The sequence below is a fragment of the Miscanthus floridulus genome, chromosome 8, assembly GCF_019320115.1.
Source record: "Miscanthus floridulus cultivar M001 chromosome 8, ASM1932011v1, whole genome shotgun sequence".
Taxonomy (NCBI): Eukaryota; Viridiplantae; Streptophyta; class Magnoliopsida; order Poales; family Poaceae; genus Miscanthus; species Miscanthus floridulus.
The window spans coordinates 97,786,090-97,794,898 of record NC_089587.1 but is presented as its reverse complement, the minus strand read 5'-3'; the positions used below and the strand labels follow the sequence as shown (position 1 = coordinate 97,794,898).

General features: G+C 42.5%; 1 non-coding gene across 1 annotated transcript; it reads left to right on the top strand.

The window, feature by feature from the left end:
- The first annotated feature begins 1,084 nt into the window (after nucleotides 1-1,084).
- LOC136478560 (small nucleolar RNA R71) lies at nucleotides 1,085-1,191 on the top strand. Its single transcript, XR_010764284.1, has one exon. It is a non-coding gene; the product is annotated as a small nucleolar RNA R71 (small nucleolar RNA).
- The last annotated feature ends 7,618 nt before the right edge of the window (nucleotides 1,192-8,809 follow it).

Here is an 8,809-nt window from a genome sequence, read left to right as displayed (position 1 = left end):
TAGGTGATGTGTTTAGGATGGCGCACTACACTCCTCCGTTAACTTGATTACCTTAGTGGTCGGCAATGGTCTCTTGTTGTTCAGGATGTCTCTGAGGTACTTCGCATAGGTGGGTACCTGTATGGTATCTAGTAGAGGAATATTGATATATAACTTTTGAATTACCTCTACAAACTTACCAATCTGCTCATCCATTTTGGCTTTTCAATTTCTGCATGGAAATGGTAGGAAGGTGGTGTCATGAAAATATTGCATCATTTCCTATGCTAATGGCTCGACTCCTTCAACTTCATCATCCTTCTTCTCCTCTTGTACTGTCGCTGGTGTCTTACCTGTCCTTGTTGGATATGGCAGACCATGAGTAGACTTGCCACCTCTCGTGGTTATGACATTGACCTTCTCAAGGTTAGTGGCAAAAGGCAGAGCAGCGGTCAACTGAGCTAATTGTGATTCTATCTTTTTATTATAGCTAAGTTGGTCTTTTATAGCCAAAGAAAAACTATCCATTTTGGTATTTATGTTTTCTAGGACCTTATCATTAAAAGCAAGCTTCTTAGAAATATTCTCATTAATCCTAGCTTGTTCTAAGATCAAGTCTCTCAAGGATGGTTGCTTAGGATTAGAGGGATAATTATTTGGGTACTTACCTTAGTAAGTTGACCGTTGTTGTTGATTCCATCCTTGCCTTTATTGTTGTGGAGCAGAATTGTTGATGACGATGTTTGCATCTTCTTGAGATTCGAAGAAATCAACCCCCAAATATTCTCCACATACATTTTGGGAATGAAAAGCATCTTGTATGGCCTGATGATCTTTCTTATAATTGGCTCGCTGTTCAAGCCAATTCAACAAGACATCCATCTTAGTTGACAGTGCACACACCTCTTCTGGTACTTCTTCACTCTTATTGCATGCTTGAATATTACATTGATACCAGCCTTGATTAGAGGCTATCTTCTCCATGAGAGTTTTAGCTTTTCCAAGGGTGAGTGACATAAATGATCCTCCAGCAGTAGCATCTAGTTGTTCATGAGCTTTCTGAGTTAATCCATGATAAAAGTTTTGTATAAGCAACCAATCTTCCATCCCATGATGAGGACAATCTAAAATGTATTCTTGGAAACATTCCCATGCCTCTAGAATGGTCTCTCCTTTCTACTGTTGGAAATTGGAAATCTTTTCTCTTAAGGTATTAGTCTTGCCTATAGGGAAAAACTTTGCTAGAAAGGCCTTTGAACACTTTGCCCATGTGTTGATGTCTTCTTTATTGGTGTAGAACGCTTTGCCCTTCCCACTAATGAGAATGGAAACAGGTGGAGTAGTATAATGTCTTGAGCGATGTCCTTGATAGTGATTGTGCTGCTAATCTCCAAAAAATTCTGAAGATGAGCACTAGCATCTTCATGTGCCTTTCTGCTTAATGGAGTGGCTTGCACCATGTTGATGAGGCTTGGCTTGAGCTCAAACTCAAGGTTGTTAGTTTGGAATGTTGGTCTAGTGTGGATGTTCTCAGTGCTTGGAGCAGAGAATTCATGAAGAGTCTTTTCAGCCATAACTTCATAAACTGGTGTTGAGCTTCTCTTGATTAGTTTGATTGTGATTGATGGAACTTGTTGATGAATTAGAACCAATTCTGCAATACCCTATATAAGATATGAACAAAGATAAACAAGGGTAAGCCTGCTAAAGCATAGGTGTTATGATTTCATCAATAAGTATTTATTTTATCGATTCTCTTTAGCCATGTGCCCCTCCCCGGCAATGGTGCCAGAAATGCTTATTGGCATTTTTTAGCATCAATCTTTTACTAAGTTATCATCCCTAGCAATGATGCCAGAAATGCATTGTTGGTAATTATTAAGAACACTTGAAATATATATATATATGTAGACTGAGTATCCACAAGCGCACAGATAATACACCATTGTAGCATTTCACCCGGGAGTATACCAGGTATCGTTATTTATATTTTATCCATAGGGAGGTGCGATGGGGTGGCAAGAGATATTGACAAATATGCATACTTATGACAAGATCATTAACTCTCATGCCATAGCAGGGGTAAGTCAAATGATAAATAAATGATAAGTATAAGGCATTGGTAGTAATCCAAAGATAGGAATAGATACTCATAAATGTAGTATGGCTAGACAGGAGATTAGTTAAGAGCAAAAGATTCCTAAGTCATTCCTTATTTACTAAATCTTTTGTACACCCAAGTATATACACTCTGATCTATAGCATAACTAACCCTATATCTATGCATAAGGAACATTACTAAGGAAGATCAAGAACAAAGCTTGACTCCCTTCGCAACCGAGTTCTACTTGCTCTACAAACGGGGAGTGGACTATAAAGAACTCAACAGGAGTGTCACGTCCATGATCTACCACATGACCCAGAGTGTAGAATGCATCCATAAGTAAACAATATTTAAGCACCACGCTTACATAATATTGACCACTTAACTCACTCGAGTATTGAGCTAAGCTTTTGCAAACATATGCATATATTCATCATCAATCATGACTATATCAAGCATATAACTAGAGCAAACTAGGAACAAAATAAATAGCAATATAATATTGAAGTAGCACAAAGTCATAAATAAAAGGGACACAATGGATATACCTGCCTCTAGGCGGCGAATTTGGGATCCTGAGCAATAGCCCAAACTCTACTTGAATCTTGCTAGCTAGCCTATACTAGAACTTTGAAGAATTAGAGCTCTATTCTCTTCTCTCTAGAAACCCTAATTTTTTATCTGATTCTTGACTTATGGTAGATCTCTTGAGGGAGGGGGGTAGGGGCTGGTATATATAGGCCAGAGCATCAATTCTGAGCCCTTGGATCAAGCCGACTTGAATAAATGGCATAGATGCAATCTAGGAGGCGGTGGAGAACCGACATAAGAACGGAGGCTGACAGGTGGGCCCTAGGGACTGGCCAACCTGTAGATGGGGCTGGCCGGCCCCGCCTGGTGGCGCCTCGGCCTCCGCTTCGGTGTGGTGTCTTCTTGAGTCTTTTAGAACCTTCTAGGATAGATTTCACTGCGATAAGCGCGATTTACTTTGATGATTTGATCCACCTTGACAATTTTCTGGATAAACCCTGCTGAAAACATAGATTCACCAAAACTCATGGAAATTATCAGTTTAAATCCCTAAGTCTATGTTGGTGTTCATTTTCATGTATGATTTCAAGTTTTATTGATGGGTTATAATGGATGATAACTACCATCAACAGCAGGCTGATAGTATGCTTCAATGTCCATTTATTATTAGTACCATAGTCTTCAAGGATCTAGATCGAAAGCTTGGACCTATTGTGACTACCAATAGTACATTGACACAAGTGAGCCTGAGCTTGATGGATGGAGCATGAAAAACCATGCGCCTGTTAGGAATTTTCCTCCATGCCTTACCCTCCATATCCACAGCAAGTATACGATGATAACCCTTGCAGAACCTAATATAGTGCAGACAACTGTTAAGAAACATAGTTGCAGATTTTGAAAACATCAACTTAGCCTCCTCGCCCCATTTAGATTCCTTAAAGATCCATGCTATAGTTTTAGATGAGTAGATGTCGACACCCATGCACTGACCATCCTCCTCCATATATTCAAACACATGGAAGTGTGAGGAGGCTGTCAGATCGAACCCCAATCAAGCCTCACCAACAGAATGGATTCTAGGCAGCAACACCTTCAACTCCTTGGTTGCTGGATTGCAAACGACATAGCGGTATCTATCATTCCCAAGGCACCAGCATAGGGTGAGGCTGTTGCAGCAATCTGAGACAACTACATTGTTCATGGTAAAGGGCAAGAAGGACAAGGAGAGGTAAACACCGATAATGCTAGTGAAGTTTCATTGGCCGTAGATTCCATCATAGAAGAAGCCGGCCAAAGTCTAGGGCATCAACTTATGGTTGTCTGAGATGAGGCGTTTTCAGGAGCAACAGACACATTTGCAGCAGAATAAGGAGCAGGCGGGGAGGCGGCGGAGGATCTCGACAAAGACATCGTCCATGAGGCTGGCCAATGCGTTCCTCTTGTTGGGGACCTCTTCCATTTCGTTAGTGTGCATGTTATAGGATGAGAGCTTGCTCAGTAATGAGATCACTAAGGAGGAAAATAATCCAACAAAGATCCATCAGTGAAGTCCACAACTCATACCAAAGTGCAACTTTAACAACCATTAACAATTTTCATGGTACGACCTCATCTAAATTTAGAGTAGCACCACATAGATATATATATAACTTAAACTAGAGTAGTAGATAATGGAGCTGTAACCATTACAATTCCAGCTAAATTAAGTTTAACCATCACACTTACAATCAGTACACAAGCTCAGAGCTTCATCCATAGGAGACAGACAAAGATTAAGAGGACTACAATTACAACAGTTTTGAAGGACAAATAGGGTGGAGCAACTGATGGGTTTTGAAGATAGAAGTCATCATCGTGAGCTAAGGCTGGATTTGAGTTGGTTCTTGACTTGAAGGCAGCAATTCCTTCTTCATAGGAGTTGTACTTTTTATAACAAGCACCATGAAACCTATGAACTTGTCTATGGCAGTCAGGCCGATTGCAGTAACTCCTGGCTCACGGCCATCGAACACAACATAGCAGGGACGACTCATCTCAAATCTGCACAACCCGAATAGGCTGCCTCAGTTTTCACAAGTAGAATGTTAGTGAACAAGTGGTAGTGATCATCATTGACATCAATAGCAACATGTGCAGCTTAGACATTAGTGGCCTCAGTCATGTGAATGATGGACACAAAGCATTGATTTGTTTTCGATGCCTTCATCTTGTTTGGAACCAAATGGACAACTTGGTTGTCAACATGGAGAAGACACAGAAAGCAAACATATGAGCTGCATCCTAATACATCCAACAACCATGTAGACATCATTGGCACAGAAATGTGGCCTCAGATATGTTACAAGTTCAAAATACCATAAGGACTCACTGGTGGCACTAGAGCATACCAAACAGAAATGTAGAATCAAGCAAGCATTGGACAAAAAAATAGTTTAAGGCAGAAGCAAAGGGTCTGTTTGTTTGCCTAGACAGATCTGCAAGTGACACGCGCCGGCAGAAAACCAACCAGTGCCACCTTCTAATTCTTTTCATCATCGTTGGCCTAACCAGATCTGAAACGCTACAATATTTCTTGTATACCTCATGTTCAAGCAAGGACCAAAATAGTGAAGCAAACAGGAAAAGGTGAGAAAGGAGACCTACGGATCAGATCTGTCACCTCTACCGTGGCACACGGCAGACATGGACGCCAATGCCGCTACGCTCCGCCGAGAAGACCCGCCGCTAGCCTCCAAAAGGACACCTGAGCCACCATAGCACACTAGGGATCCTCAATTACCGCCATCGTCACTTCAAGTCCAACGAGCATAGATTTGTTTCCACTTGTAGGGGATATATCCAATATATAAGTCAACCTGTCCACATAGAGAACATATACTACTCCAAAGACACGTCAACACAACCAGGCATCTAGCGCAATGGTGAAGGTGGTCTATTCCTTGCTCTGGGTCCCAGGTTTGACTCCCAGGTCTTATGGTTTTTTTGAGTTTGAATTTATTAAACCCCGGCGGCGACAAGTGACACGCAAGCCATCAGGTCCCACAGATTGAATGGAGAAAGGGTCCACAAGTGACATGCAAGCCATCAGGTCCCACAGGTCAGATAGTGATGGAGAAAGGTGCCATCAGGTCCCACATGTCGGACACGTGACACGCAAGCCATCAGGTCCCACAGGTCGGATGGAGATGGAGAAAGGTGTCATCGGATCCAACAAGTCGGATGGAGAAGGGTCAACCAGCACAAGTGACACGCAAGCCATCGAGATGGAGATGGAGAAAGGCCCCATAGGTACACGTGACACGTAAGCTGTTGGGTCCCACAGGTTGGATGGAGAAGGGTCCCATAGGTATACGTCGCATGGAGAAAGGATCGAGCGGATCCTTTTATGATGAATTGCAAGGGTCACGGATGAGTAACTGCAGGTCCCACAGGTACACGTTGGATGGAGAAAGTACCATGTGGAGATCTATGACGAAGCGCCGTCATTACACATCAAATATTGTTCGTCACAGATCAGTAATTAGTTCAATGATGAAGCCCTATTCGTCATAGTTCTGAATAAGATTGTCACAGATGAGCAGGAACAGTCATGCGAGTGATCTGTGATGAAACCATGTGTTGTTATGTGATGTTTTTTTGGGACAATACACAATTTCGTCATAGATAAGGGGTTCGAGGATTGTCACCGATGACCTATGACGAAACCGAAATTTTCATCATAAAAAGCGATTTTTATGACGGTTTTGGATCCGTCATTAGCATTTTCGTTATAGAAGTGGATATTTCTAGTTATGCTTTGAGCCGCTAGATGCTTGCTTCGTAGTGGCAACACCGCCTTTGCAGGCGACGGTTTGGGCGGCTCGCGAATCAGCGGGGAGGCCCTCTTACATGTCACTTTCTTGGTGAAGTTCTCGATGCGTCACTTGGCGGAGGTGTCGTTGTCCATGGTCTGGTGGGAATCCACCGGCGACGTCCTAGGAGGGCTAGCATCTTCATGCTCCGTGGATGCATTGACCTGTGCACCGGTTGCTAGTCTGCTACCCACTGAGTTGGGCGTGGTGGTGATGTCTGTAGCTCCAAGTCGGCATGCTTAGACGGCGTCTATTGCCTTCCCAGAAGGCTGCAGGTGTAGACGCAGGAGACCACCACCAGAGCCTCATCCTCCAGCTTGGCGGCCGCCGGGCACGTGACGATCTGGCTTGCGGCGATTGACTGCGAACTCTTCCTGCATCGGGTCCTAAATGGCGTCGCGACTAGCGAGGTGACATGAGGCCACAAGGTAAGTACCAATGGTTCAGGCACGAGAATGCGCGACCCGTTGGCCGGCTCGCTGCGATCGACCGGAGCGGCTGTCGCACCGCCGGAGGAGGTGGTTGGTGCAACCAAGATGTCGTGCCCTGGCCGCCTCCGGCGTCTCCTACGTCGGTGTCGGTGCGTGGAGAGAAATTTTGGCTCTTTAACGCATTTATAATTGTGAGGTATTATAAGAAAACACTAAAATGATGATGTATTGCAATATTTAGAACCCATGTTTATAGAGCAAATGTGATAGGAAATCAATTACATGGCACAAATCTACAACAGTCAATCAGAAAATAATATTCATGGCTTGCCAAATCTGAACTGAACTATTTATTCATGTTATGCACAAACATGCATACAAGGAGCAAAAGCTGGAACAGTAGAAAACTGCACCTATGCTCTCTAAATCTCTAATACTCACATCAGCCTAGGTGCCAGAGAAGCATAGACACACGATCTGGTATACTATTGTGACATCTTGGATAGCTCAAGGCTCCTTTTAGACAAGTGAGAACCAAATGACACATTTTGGACTGAAAGCTTCACCCTATGCTATCTAAAATATATGTTTTTTTGCATCCGGACTATATATGTTATACAAAATTAATGGCGAACCTTCTAGCCTCATGGACAATATCCCAAACACAAACACATGGACTGCCGGCAACACAGTATAAACTACTCAATAAAGAATTGCGGCCATTGACAAACTAGTGAGTAGACAGAGAGCAGTTTCATCATCAGATGGCGTATAAGAAAGACTGGGAGCCCAAACAAGCCCTGGCTGATCAAAGTATCAAACACCTAGATACTACGACCTGACGTACAAAACACCAGAAGTTATACTCCCAACACAGAAAACAAGCTAGGAATGTCCAGCTTATGTTCTGAACGCTGACAATCCGGATATGCTAACACTAAACCACCAAATCGCGCTTACCATCACCAAGAGAGTTGTAGTCTGTAGACAGCAACAAAAACAGCTTAACGGAACAACAAAATATGAAACTTTCTTTCCAAGACTGGCTGCTTCTCAAGGATTCAAAGGTCTACTCAGAATCAGGTATCGAGACATCCTGAAGTCTTACAGTACAACAATTACTCCAGAAACACAACTGACAAGAAAAACTGTCATTAACAGTACTATTCGACAGACCAATATTCTCGTTATCCATTGCTCTCAAAAGTATCTCACTACTCCCATGCTAGTCGTCCTGTACTCCTGTAGCCTGCACAAAACACACAGGAGAAGTTATTAGCACACTCATATTATACTCGCATGAGAACAGGAAATTATTACTTAGCTACTCGAATTGTGCATTGCTTCTATTTACAAGTGACCTGAAATTGAAACACTTGATACATTCTATTGTAATGCCATAGGTAACAGAAAGTAGACGCTTTTTTTACTCCGTAGTTGGTAGCAAGACTGATCATGTCTACAAAGCCATCAATCATGGTAAGATATAGTCTGGGAATCACAGTGTTTCAAACTTCAATCAGATTTTCCCAATAAATTCAAAATTCTAGCAGCATGACAAGAATTGGACATGTGACTCCCTAATAGAAAGTTAGGAAGGCAACTTGTCTCTCAAATGGTGATGTTTTCACTTAATCGTGTTTCCTCAAAACAGAAGCAGGCAAAATAAAATTTTATCAAAGAGATGAACGGTCAGCTACTCAGCACCCTTAGGAGAAAATCAATCCACATTATAAGCATCCATCCATAATTGATCATCAGTAGGTTTTGTTCAAAAGATCCTTATTGGGGGGTGGGGGAGACTATCATGACTCTAGATTTAGAGGGAATCCGCCATACATCACATTGCTTGAACCACCATGTTTGCAGTATGAAAAGTTGCAAAAATGGATTTCAGGTAACAAAAATAA